This window comes from Aquarana catesbeiana, linkage group LG01 (genome assembly GCF_042186555.1).
Source record: "Aquarana catesbeiana isolate 2022-GZ linkage group LG01, ASM4218655v1, whole genome shotgun sequence".
Lineage (NCBI taxonomy): Eukaryota > Metazoa > Chordata > Amphibia > Anura > Ranidae > Aquarana > Aquarana catesbeiana.
The window spans coordinates 170,085,175-170,099,012 of record NC_133324.1 but is presented as its reverse complement, the minus strand read 5'-3'; the positions used below and the strand labels follow the sequence as shown (position 1 = coordinate 170,099,012).

General features: G+C 42.2%; 2 protein-coding genes across 2 annotated transcripts in view; one reads left to right on the top strand and one right to left on the bottom strand.

Moving 5' to 3' along the window:
* The window catches only part of LNPEP (leucyl and cystinyl aminopeptidase), a 207,777-nt gene extending 196,674 nt beyond the window's left edge, over positions 1 to 11,103 (bottom strand). Inside the window, exon 1 of the mRNA XM_073624540.1 lies at positions 11,080 to 11,103. The gene's annotated coding sequence lies outside the window, so the exon portion shown is untranslated. The remainder of the gene's footprint in view (positions 1 to 11,079) is intronic.
* The window catches only part of ERAP1 (endoplasmic reticulum aminopeptidase 1), a 127,214-nt gene that overhangs the window by 21,917 nt on the left and 91,459 nt on the right, over positions 1 to 13,838 (top strand). The gene's annotated exons all lie outside the window — the stretch shown is intronic.

Here is a 13,838-nt window from a genome sequence, read left to right as displayed (position 1 = left end):
TACCCTCGTGCTGCTCTACACAATGCTGCAACCCTTTGGAACACAAGTGTTAGCCTTAGCACCACCTCCAGGGTCGCCAGGTACCCACCCTTTCACTTCCGTCTGGGTTCTTTTTGTTCCTTGGTCACCTTAGGTAGTTCCCAATTCTCTAGACAGGATTGGTCTGTTGTGATCCCAGGATATTTGCACTGTATCACTTTTTGTCTTTTTTGGTATAAGATTCTCTGGTGGTTTCCAAACACAACTTCTTCTGCTTTCCCTCACCTCTTTCCTTCACATTGACCTCACTAGTACATAGGCTGTATTCCCCTTGCAAGTTACACCTCATTGACTACACAACTGTTCCCATTAATTTAGATATTGGAGCTGCTCCCAGGCACCATCATGTATTTTACCATGGACACCCTTAATTTCTCCTTTCCTCCCCTCGAGTGTGGTGTTGTCCGCCTTGGCTGCCCGTCAATTGTGCAAACACACATTCCACTCAAAGTCCTAACCCCCATCTTCTTATTAGGCTTTTTTCCCTTTATTTTCACCTGAGTAAGCCAGTTAAGCTCTCTTCAGGCTCGGTTCACACCTATGCTTGCGTGCGGGCCACGTTTGCTTGGGCACGGCAGCCCATTCATTTGCGTTTCCCACAGAAAAAGGTGCATGCACCTTTTTCAAAACATGGCCTTAAGTGAAATCACATGGTCATTTTGACTAAGCGTTTTCCTGGCGGTTCCTGCACCCTCAAATGGAGTTGCATTTTTACATGCGTGGGGGTGCCACTATGGCACCCCCCACGTCTTTTCTCATAGCAGCACGTATTCACTGTGGGTGATTACGGGTGAGGGAATTGCAACAGTTCCTGTACCCGCAGCCATCCGCATAGATGTGAATTGAGTCTCACATGGGCCGGATCCAATTTTGCTCAGCAGGAGACCCATGCAGATGACAGAGCCATGTCCACTCTAGATCCATGTCCACTCTACTTATAAAGAGTGGGCACAGACAGAGCCCGCTCTGCTCTGTGGGCAGCCAGATGTAAATGGACCAGCTGCCCGTTTACACCCAACTACCCTCCAATACGATCTGGCCAGACGGAAGGAAAATGATCCCCTTCTTTTTATGTTTTATCAGATCGGACCTGTAGGTAGCTGGGTGTAAATGGACACAAGTCCATTTCCATCCAGTGCTCCAGAAAGGAGAATGGAGTGTCCAATCAGATCCGGCTGAAAAACAGACAGCTCGACCCAAACAGACCTCTCGTGTGAAAGGTTCCTCTATTTTCTCTCTATTCTTTTATTGTCTCAGCCCTTACCTGGAAACCCCCCCCCCTCAAATTATGACCTTAGCCTTACTTAGCATCTCCCACCAGAGAATGGCCCTATTGTGTCGAATTGGCTAGGTGTCAATAAAGGACTGAGACAATAGCTCGGATCAGGCTAGCTGAATTGTTGTTATATGTATGTCTTGGTTGTCTGTTAACGGGCTGGTTTACCTCCCCCCCTCCCCCTTTTCCTTTTGTGGTTTATACGTACCTATGGTTACAGCAACAGTACCTTATTTGGTACAGGGTTTAGTACCGGCTACTCTACTGTATGACCAGGTACAGGTGATTACTCGCGCATCCCTATTCCCCCCACCCTCCCCCTACACCCCTTTGTGACTCGTGTGAAAGGGGCCTTAATTTTCAACTTTCTTTAACAGGCCAAGCTGTCCAGTGAAAATGACAGTTAGAGGGTTGAGAAGAACCATTTACCACTGACAGGGGTGCTTACAATGATCAGCTTTTATTTATGTAAAACGTTTATCCCAAAAAAAAAACCTAAAAATTGTTAGTTGGAGTTTGGCTTTAATTTGTTATTTATAAAAGTAAAGCCCATCTAACTCTCTCCAGACGGTGCTGTTATCCAAAAGTGTCTCTGTAGCTCCTTCATAGATAGAGGAGACACCCTATGACAGGAAATGTGGTACTGGCCCAAGCACAGTGTGAAAATAAAGGAAAAAAAGCCTAAAAAATACAAATGCAGCCACCATTGGTAAACTGCAATATACTGTTTGGGTGTACAGTATATATAAATTGCATGCTGACCAATAAACATGGGCAGGAAGCCCTTAATTTTAAATGCGTCTTGGATTATTTTTTTTTTTTATTTTTTTTTTTTGGGGGTTGGGGGGGATTTAGACTTTAAAGCTCTAATGGTAATAATGTATCCATTGTACAGAAACGTTTTGCAAATTCCCGAAAACCAATAAAAAAAATAAAAGCAAAGTGTGTACAATCTTCCACTCCCATTTCCATTTCTTGTGGTACGTGTTCCTTTGCAGTTGATGGCTCACGATGCATATTAATATCCATGCGGAGTAATGTATACTCAAAGAAGAAAAACAGGTCAGTTATCTGCTGATGATTTTGTTTTCTGAAAACAACTCGCACACATTTTATGTACAATAGGTGACCTAGTTTACAAGGCGTTCTCTTTCACTTTTGTCTATTAGAATCAAACTTTAGAGGGAGTATATAATGCTTGGTGTTGTAGATAAAGTAACAGGCACGCTGCACAGCTGTCACCATAAAGTAAATTGCTGCTATCTTAACCTAGAAGGAGAGGCTACACAATAACCTCACTTTAGAATGTTGATCCCCATTGTTCTGCATACATGTTATAATAAATCACAATGTAAATGAATGGTTTTGTATGCGGTCACGTGACCACAAAGCTCCAGCTCAATCACCTTTCTGTGTGGTTGGTGGACATGACATGGACTCTCTCTCTTCCACCAACCATATCTAGAGTTGTGGACACTGGTGGGTGACTATCACTGTTCTATGTCAGGGGGTGTCAAAACTTTTTTCAAAGAGGGCCAGATTTGATGAAGTGAACATGTGTGAGGGTCGATCATTTTGCCTGACATTCTTTGAACCATTAAAATTCGGTCTTATGCCCCGTACACACGGTCGGACTTTGTTCGGACATTCCGACAACAAAATCCTGGATTTTTTCCGACGGATGTTGGCTCAAACTTGTCTTGCATACACACGGTCACACAAAGTTGTTGGAAAATCCGATCGTTCTAAACGCGGTGACGTAAAACACGTACGTCGGGACTATAAACGGGGCGGTAGCCAATAGCTTTCATCTCTTTATTCTGAGCATGCGTGGCACTTTGTCCGTCGGATTTGTGTACACACGATCGGAAATTCCGACAACGGATTTTGTTGTCGGAAAATTTTATTGCCTGCTCTCAAACTTTGTGTGTAGGAAAATCCGATGGAAAATTTGTGATGGAGCCCACACACAGTCGGAATTTCCGACAACAAAGTCCTATCACACATTTTCCGTCGGAAAATCCAACCGTGTGTACGGGGCATAAGTGTGTTCATCCAAGAACTAATGCACTGCCCAACAAGAATTCTCTTGCCTTTGTGACTGTACTGTGTGTGGTGAAGAAATGAGCTTGGGCGTGTTATTTGCATATATATATATATATATTAGAGCTGCATGATTCTGGCCAAAATGAGAATCACGATTTTTTTTGCTTAGAATAAAAAAATCACGATTCTCTCACGATTCTTTCACATTATACAAAAAAAAAAAAAAAATGGGCTAACTTTACTGGTTAGATTTTTTTTTTTTTTTTTAATTTATTAAAGTAATTTTTTCCAAAAAAATTGCATTTGAAAGACCGCTGCGCAAATACAGTGTGACATAAAATATTGCAACAACCACCATTTCATTCTCTAGGGTGTCTTACTAAAAAAATATATATGTTTGGGGGTTCTAAGTAATTTTCTAGCAAAAAAAAATGATATTAACTTGAAATCAACAAATGTCAGAAAAAGGTTTAGTGTTTAAGTGGTTAAACTTTTTTCACTTACACAGGAAGTCTATTCCATTGACAAATTGTTACAATGTTTATACTTATGTTCAACTGATAAAGAATGTTTTGTTTCTTGGCAGACTGCCCAGTTTTTCTCTTCCTTTCTTTTGAGGGCTGTGGCTTCAGAAGAACAGAGAGAATTCTTTGCATAGAAAGAATTGTGAAACATTTTAGTCAAGATCGCGATAATGATTCTTGACGATTAATCACGATAACGATTCTTGATGATTAATTGTGCAGCTCTAATATATATATATATATCTCTTTTGTGGCCCCCAACAAATCCCAGAGCGCCGCTTAGGACTAAGGATGAGCTCGGGCGTGTTATTTGGATATACCATATTTATCGGAGTATAACACGCACTTTCACTTTAAGAGGGAAGTTTCAGGAAAAAAATAACATTTTAAATAAAGAACTGTGACACAAAATAAGAATCAGTGCCCATCTGCAGCTTTACCATTGCCATGAATGCAGCTTTACCATTGCCATGAATGCAGCTTTACCATTGCCATGAATGCAGCTTTACCATTGCAATCAATGCAGCCTCACCATTGCAATCAATGAAGCCCTACCATTTCCATCAGTGCAGCCTTACCATTGCCATGAATGCAGCCTTAACATTGCCCATCTGCAGCCTCAGAGGGGACAGGGAGGGGCGGGATGAGCGCCAACAGATTACATACAGGAAAATCCCCTGTTTACTCGCTGGCCTCTTTAATACAAAGTCCCGCCTCTTATGATAGACAGAACAGTCGTCCAATGGCAGCCCAGGAGACGGAACTTCCCATTACAGATGCCGCCGAGTAAACAGGAGATTCTCCTGTATGTGCTTTGATGGCACTCGTCCCCCCCTCCGAGGCAGCGCCGATAAATACGATATATATTTTTTGTGGCCCTGGGGGCCACAAAAGATGTATGTGTGTGTGTGTGTGTGTGTGTGTGTGTGTGTGTGTATGTGTATATATATATATATATATATATATATATATGTGTGTCCAAATCACCAGGGGGGCCGTATTAAACCTGAACGTGGGCCATGATTGGCCCATGGGCCGGACTTTGGACATGCCTGTTCTATGTGATTCAGCCCGATTCAGCCTCCCATTTACGCAGATGAGCCGGAGCTTTGCGGTCACAGGACCACATAGATAAACGCTAATAAAGCTATTTATACAGCAATGTATTAAAAAATGTATGTAAGGCATTGAAAAGGTAATATTTAAAATTGTATTGTTTAGCCTTTCCTTCTACTTTAAAGCAGAGTTCAATGCTTTTTTCAGTTTATTAAAAGTCAGCAGCTACAAAAAGTATAGCTATAGGACATAGCAGGGTAGTAACATACTCGCCTGCTTGCATGTGCCACTCCTTTGGTAGCTGGATGAGCAAGGTGTCATTCTCTGCTCTTGATTTACAATTTGTAGCACAGGAATGTCACATACAAGCAGCTGAGTGTTTTCACTGCTGTGTCTGCTGTTCTGGGAATTCTTGGTTTAATGTATGTAGGTTTTGAGATTTAGCTAATGAACAAGTGGTGCACAAGCTGCGTTTTACAGCTTCTTCTTCATTTTTATTCATCAAATGGTATAGAAAAACACATAGCGTTTTCCTCTCAGGGAATAAAATCCTTTTTTATACAGCAACAAAATCACATTCAGCCTCCTGGTTCTGATGAGAAATTCTCACCCCTCTCAGGTTCCATATTCAACTGGACTGAGGGCCTGTCTGTTTAGCCCAGCTGACCTGGACACATAGGTTCTCTGCATGTCCCACTCATGAACCCTTCTAGTCCACAAAAATGTGGAAGTGCTAATGTGACGAGTGTTAATTACTCTGCCTTTTTTGTGTCTATGTCAGATCTATATACTGTTTAGCCCTCACCTGCAGAACACTAGACTGAGAGACCTAGGGATTTTGAGATATGTACTTTCTTCACAGGAAGTGTCAGTTCGAAGACTACAGACAGAGGCCATGCAGTATCCCATGCAGTGCCATGCAGAATGCCTCATGTTCGAACACAAGCAAAAACTTCTGACCTAGGATTGTAAAGATTTACACTACTGTAGACTCTGCATACAAGCCAGTAAATGTCACTATGAAACTGCATGATCAATGCACGCCTTATGTAGGTGAGAAACATAAGGTAGGTAGGAAGGTTTATCCATTTTCTGCTTGCAAAGAATCAGATGAGGATAAGTTATGCCTGTGAATTAGTTGGTTTGTTGCAGCTATTTCACTGGCATACTACTTTAATCGCCACCTGAATGTTAAGAATTAGATCTAAAGCAACATAAAAAAAAAAAAAAAAGAACATTGACCCAAAACCATTATACCTTTGAAAGTGGAAGTGAGCTAAGACTCATCTATGCTGCTGTGACTGCATATAATAACCATACAGGCTCAGAAAAATAACAACCATTTCTCTGACAAAAAGGCCCCCTATTGTTGCAGAAGTGGTGCTATTAGTACCCATGGAGTACTTCTGACAGCTTTAAAACCTATTTCTCAATTCTCTGCACCAAGTTATTTGTACATTTTATTTGCATGAATAAAAAATATAAGCACAAAATATTTGAAACCTATTCAGATTTAGCAAAATAATCTACCACATTCAAATACGTTTTATGTCAAATATGACATTATTAATACTGATGAGCAAATTCAAACCATATAAAAAGAAAAATGATGTTTATTTGCTCATTTATTGGACAATGTAGACTATACTCTGAGCAAACAAGCAATTGCTGAGCGTGTGAAATCTTTATGTTAATATCAATATTGTATTTATGCTTTGCATGGCATGCATTGTCAGCATAGTTATATTTATATATGGTACATTGGTAGAATATAGATAATGCTCTAGCAGTTTTTTTATCTTTAAAGTGGAACTCCAGCTAGCCATTGTTAGCGTGTAGCAGGTTACATCAGCTGTCAAGTTTTTTATTGCTGTCTAGTGTCTTTTTTTTCTAGTGAAACGTTGTCACAGTACGTGAAGGGACATGTTCACATATAAAATGTCACTCTTTCTCCTGTATCAGTCAGCATTCATCTACCAATCTTCTTTTTCTCTCCCCCTGATCAAATCCATGATCATCTACCTCCCGAGACTTTGGAGTGTAACTTTGATGTAACTTTGGATGGGTGCAACTCAGATGTGACTTGTTGTCCCTCTGCAAAGTCGAACCCACTGTTGCACGTAAAACATTCAGGTGTGACTTTTATGCAACTTTTGAGGGTTAACATTGAACTCTATGGCCATCAAGTTGCATGAAAATCAGACCAAAGTAGTGCATGAACTACTTTGAAGTTGCTGCAACTTTAAGTCACACATACAGTAAATGAATGGTTATCATTGGAAAACATTGGGTACGACTTGTCATGTGACATATGTCCAACGTTGCATGAGAGGTCGCACAAGCGTGAATAGGGTTTAAGTGGAACTAATCTCCCACTTATCTCTCCCCTTTACCACTCAGCAACAATTGGTACCCACTCTGCCTCCTCTCACCCTTGTCAATAATCAGTTTCCAGTCTGCCTCCACCCAGCCTGATCTGGGTGGAGGCAGACCTTCCCCTTTGTCCCCCAATCTGGTCCATGCTCATCTCATGCACAGCCTTCTATAGTGCTTTGAAAAAGTATTCACACCCCTTGACATTTTCCACATTTTGTCTTGTTACAACCAAAAAAAATTTAAATGTATTTTATTGGGATTTTAAGTGATAGACCAACAAAAATTGGCACATAATTGTGAAGTGGAAGGAAAGTGATAAATGGTTTTCAATATTTTTTACAAATAAATATGTGAAAAGTGTGGTGTGCATTTGTATTCAGCCCCCTTTACTCTGATACCCCTAACTAAAATCTATTGGAACCAATTGCCTTCAGATGTCACATAATTTGTAAATGGAGTCCACCTGTGTATAATTTAATTTCATTATAAATACAGCTGTTCTGTGAAGTACTCAGAGGTTTGTTAGAGAACCTTAGTGAACAAACAGAAAAATGAAGGCCAAGGAACACACCAGACAAGTCAGGGATACAGTTTTGGAGAAGTTTAAAGCAGAGTTAGGTTATAAAAAAATATCCCAAGCTTTGAACATCTCACGGAGCACTGTTTAACCACCTCAATACAGGGCACTTTCACCCCCTTCCTGCCCAAGCCATTTTTCAGTTTTCAGCGCTGTCACACTTTGAATGACAATTGCGCGGTCATGTTACACTGCACCCTAATTAAATTTTTATCATTTTTTTCCCCACAAATAGAGCTTTATTTTGGTGGTATTTGATCGCCTCTGTGGTTTTTATTCATTGCGCTATAAACAAAAGAATAGGGACAATTTTGAAAAAACACAATATTTTTTACTTTTTGCTATAATAAATATCCAATTTTTTTTTAAACAAATTTTTTCCTCAGTTTAGGCTGATATATATTCTTCTACATATTTTTGGTAAAAAAAAATCACGATAAGCGTATATTGATTGGTTTGCGCAAAAGTTATAGCGTCTAGAAAATAGGGGATAGATTTATAGCATTTTTATTTATTTATTACTAGTCATGGCAGTGATCTGCGATTTTTATTGTGACTGCGATATTGCAGTGGACATATCGGACACTTTTGACACATTTTTGGGACCATTCACATTTATACAGCGATCCGTGCTATAAAAATGCATTGATTACTGTGTAAATGTGACTGGCAGGGAAGGGGTTAACGCTAGGGGGCGATCGAGGGGTTAATGTATGACCTAGGGAGGTGATTCTAACTGTGGGGGGAGGGGACTCACTAGGGGAGGAGACCGATCGGTGTCCCTATGTACAAGGGACACACCATTGGTCTCTTCTCCTCTCTGACAGGACATGGATCTGTGTTTACATACACGGATCCACGGTCCTGCTCTGTTACCCGGCAATCGCGGGTGCCCGGCGGACATCGTGGCCGCCGGGCACGCGCACCGGGTCCTGAGCGACGCAGCGGGCCCCCTAGTGGCTCGGGAGGGCGATCACGTCATATGACGTCCGCCCAGAACAAGAGATGCCTCGTCCCGCCGTCATATGACGGTGGGCGGTGGCTTAGTGGTTAAACCATCATCCGAAAACATGGCTGTCCACCTAAACTGACAGGCCGGGTAAGGAGAGCGTTAATCAGAGAAGCAGCCAAGAGGCCCATGGTAACTCTGGAGGAGCTGCAGAGATCCACAGCTCAGGTGCTAGAATCTGTGGGAGATCAGGGGATCACGAGACTCTGGTACAGCAGGACCAAGGGGATGGGGAGGGGGTCCAGTGAAGGGTCACCTTACAGATTTGCTCTAAAGGTAAACGTACACCTTAATGTTCAGCTGTTATGTCTCACAATGCCTTCCTGCCATTTATGCCCGTCTGGTTTACAGTCATTTACCAATTGAGACTGTCCGCATTATACTTGGAGTGTGCCACACTTACATTTACCAGCCACTTTATTAGGTACACCTTGCTAGTACCGGGTTGGACCCACTTTTGCCTTCAGAACTGCCTTAATTCTATGTGCCATAGATTCAACAAGGTGTTGCAAACATTCCTCCAGAGATTTTGGTCCATACTGACATGATAGCATCACGCAGTTGCTGCATATTTGTCGGCAGCACATCCATGATGCAAATCTCCCGTTCCACCACATACCTAATAAAGTGGCCGGTAAGTGTATATCCTGCGCTTTTCAGACCACCAACACAGCCCAAAGGTAATATAAAGATGTATTGGGAAGACAACCAGAAGTTACTTCTGATATGATCTGCTGTATCTGACAAGTGGGCTGTTAAGCAGCATTCAGTGCCCTATTCCTCTTCAAGTGACAAGGTTTAACCATCCATTAAACACATCTGACCATGTGTTTTTTTAAGGTTGGCTCCAGTGTTAGCAGGTGTAGTTAGCTAGCTTGCCCCAAGATGGCTCTGTTCCCAGTGTAGTCTTCTAAAGTGAAAGTGCTCCTTTTATAGAGAGCCTTCCTCTAGTGATGTATTAAGTGGCGTTAGTGCTCCTATAAATGCCTGGATGAAAGGGGTCTTGTGAGATGGGGTGTGAGAATCAAACAACCCAGAGGTAGTTGGATGTAGTCAGCTGCTGCCAAGGGCCCTGAATATGTCTGCAACTCCAGGTGAGGTTGTTCAATACCCAGAAGAACCAGCTGTAGTTGCCCTGACTCTTTTACAGTCGTATGCCCTGTACACACGGTCATATTTTCCGATGGAAAAAGTGCGATCGGATTTTGTTGTGGGAAATTTCGATCGTGTGTGGGCTCCATCGGACTTTTTCCATCGGAAATTCCGACACACAAAGTTTGAGAGCAGGCTATAAAATTTTCCAACAACAAAATCTGATCCTTTAAATTCCAATCGTGTGTAGACAAATCCGACGCACAAAGTGCCACGCATGCTCAGAATAAATTAAGAGACGAAAGCTGTTGGCTATTGCCCTGTTTATAGACCCGACGTACGTGTTTTACGTCACTACGTTCAGAATGATCGGATTTTCCGACAACTTTGTGCGACCGTTTGTATGCAAGACAAGTTTGAGCCAACATCCCTCGGAAAAAATCCATGGATTTTGTTGTCGGAGTTTCCGATCAATGTCCGACCGTGTCTACAGGGCATTAGGGCTATGAGCAGGATGCAAAAGACCTTTTAAGCCATGCTAAGAGTCCTTTGAAGTAAGTTCTAGTATACCTGGTAATGAGTGTGTCAACAGGAAGCTATAGAATGGCACAGTAGATAAGACTAGTATACTCCATTTTTATTAAATTGGTACTTGACTATAGACTTAGAAAGTCATGGGGGTCTGCAAGGCAAAGAACCATACAATCTTCAGAAAAGCCTTTAGTGTGTATGCTAGTAGCACTAGTTCATTGGTTGAACTAGATGGACTTGTGTCTTTTTCCAATCTGACTAACAATGTAACTGTGTACGTAACATATTCTAACCTCAAGAAAATTAGCATATAAAAAAGGGAAAAGATGTAAAATCCACAGTATTGATTAGGTGGCTGCTGCACCACTGATACTGTATGCAGTTAGTTGCTTTCCAACTTTGACCTTCTTGGTGTGATTGGTGTGCTCTTTCTAGCAGCCTGCATATACCATCTGTTTTCTGAAATACGGAACTTAAGCTTACACATATTTGAGCATACCTGCAACATCACCATCGGCTAGTACAATTTTTGCTCAGTGCACCCTGCCAGTACCTGAACAGATGGTTCCTATTGATCCATTCAAATGCTGTGGTCTCCTGTTTCATGATTTCTGACTGCTTCTCTGGTTATGACTCTGGCTTGTCACCTTGGTTCCTGTTTTCAGTCTGTCCACCGCCTGTCTTGGCTTTTGGCCTATGTAATGACTAAACACACGCTGCCCTGATCCCAGTTTGTTTGGGATTATGCTCTTGCCTTTTGATTTGATACTTTGCTTTTGTTTCACAGTCTTTTATCAGTTGCTCCAAGGCAAAGTTTAGGGCTGCCACCTGGGGGTCTCACTTACTAATATTTAGCAGTTTTAGTATTGTGAAAAAGAGAAACGCCCCCACTCCCTCATAAATCCTTGTAGATTTTCTGATTTCTTGTTAATATGCATACGAGTACACAGGGGTGGTCCCAGCAATTGATTGTCATCAAAATAAGGTGTTCAGTTGTCCAGCTCTGTATGTACAGAAAAGAAGACATGAACATCCATTGTCTTGGATCCTGTTTATAATTTGACAGATTAAAGAGCATTGCAAATATTTTTTTCTCGGTCCAGTTCCTACAGAAGCATAACTTTTCATCTTTATCTTGTTACCCTTACAAACACCCAGTGAAGTGACTGTCTTCAGGTTATAAAGAGCTTAAACAAATCCTCCTACATAAGTTTTACATGTTTATCTGCAATCATCTCTTCCCTACAGCTGTTCAAAATCCAGAATTTGTAAAGCTTGTCTGAGTTGTCAGAAAAAAGGGGCGGAGAGCTGAAATTACACTCTGCAGAGCTCAGTGAGGAGAGCTCTGAGGGCAGATTGGAGGGAAAGGACACAACCCCCTTCACAGAACAGAGTTGAGGCTGTCGATCGGCTGGAGTACATTCCCCTGTCACCATTTTCCTCTTATGCCGTGTACACACGGCCGGACTTTTCGACCAAACTTGTCTGACGGAATGAATCCGCCTGACAATTCGACCGTGTGTGGGCTTCATCGGACCTGCAGCGGACCTTTTCTGTCGAAAATGTGACGGACTTTAGATTTAGAACATGTTTCAAATCTTTCCGACGGACTCGAGTCTGGTCGAAAAATCCGTTCGTCTGTGGGCTAGTCCAACGGACGAAAACCGATGCTAGGGCAGCTATTGGCTACTGGCTATGAACTTCCTTATTCTAGTCTGGTCGTACGTCATCCCGGTCGAATCCGTCGGACTTTGGTGTGATTGTGTGTAGACAAGTCTGATTCGACGGAAGTCCGTCGAAAGTCCATCGTGATTCAGTCCGTTGAAAGTCCGGTCGTGTGTACACAGCATCAGTGTCAGGAAAATCTGTCAGAATTGATTCATGCAGAAAGCAGAGGAATGAACCAGCAGACACAAATGGCACTTAGTGCTCCTAACTGAGACAAGTACACTATGGAGGGATATGCTTTGTTCATATTTCATGTCTGAAGCTTACAACCACTTTAAAGGCTGGGTTTTTGTAGTATTTTTAAATAGGCTTGGTGGTGTATCGGGAAAATAGGGTCTAGAGCGGGGGTCAGCAACCAGAAGATCACGGACAGGTGACTGGTAGATCGCGGTCTGGGCTTGCTGACCCGCCATCCTAGAGCATCAGAGTGCAATGCAGAGGGACTACTACAGAGGAAGCCGATGCTTCCTCTGTAGTGCTGGCTCCTGTCCCATGCCAAATGATACCAACTGCACTCCACCTCTTATCCCGGCTAGCGGTCTTAAGAGTGGTACCAGCAGCAAGAAAGAAGAGATCTTCAGGTCAGTGTGAAGCAATACACTGAGCATAATAGTATAGGGCTGCTTTAACATTGATGTGCTTAATTCCTGGTGCGGCATGTGTACAACTTTGGCTGCTGCCTCAGCAACTAGAGGGGGTAGGTAATGGGGGTGGTAAAAACACAAGTAAACTGCAGAGTTTTACCAACCCTCAACTTTGTGTGAATGGGCCCTAAGGGTGCTTATGCCGAAAACAACTAAGAGCTCATTCACAAGTGCAGCAGTGTGCTTGACAGGTGGTGAGGAGGTGAAATGTTGCTTCCGCACCACCTAATTTAACCCTATGATTCCCGTGCAATGCATATGATTGTGACACGGTAGTACAGCAATTGAAGGTTTAAATCAGGTATGAACAGGCAACACTGTTCCCGGTGATCTTTGACTTCTCCTATCTTGTTCAGGTAGATCTCCACCTCCTTAAAGTTGCATACCCCTGATCTAGAGGGTATGTGGTGAGCTGTTTTCACTGTTGTAGATCATTAGATAAGATGGGAAACGGCTTGTGATGAAGTTATTACGGACAAATGGATCTTTCATACCCCTATTGCTCCTTTCTGATTCATCCAGTCAGTCACAAATCTGATTTAGCTGACTAGACATATTTCTGTCTGGATATTGTCTATTTTTTTTTCTGTGAGCATAGAATGGCAGTTGGTAGTTGCCATCAGTAGGATTGATTTACCCTCTGAAGCCTCCTCCATGGTTTGCTGTCTGCTGCACAATGAAGTGTAGGTAAGACAGCTTCTCTTCCCACCACTGGTGCCACTTCTGCTCTAATTAAGGAGCATCATTTATTTAGCAGTCCCCTAAATCCATAAACACCAGTGGTGGTTATTCCATTTTTGGCACTATTACCTCCATTTATTGATTTCTGTACTGAGCTCATCCTAGGTATGCCCATTCATCTCTTGAGCATAGCCATGCTCCAAATTTTTAGATGAAGCAGTAAAACAAGTCACATACAGTGCCTCGAAAAAGTATTCAC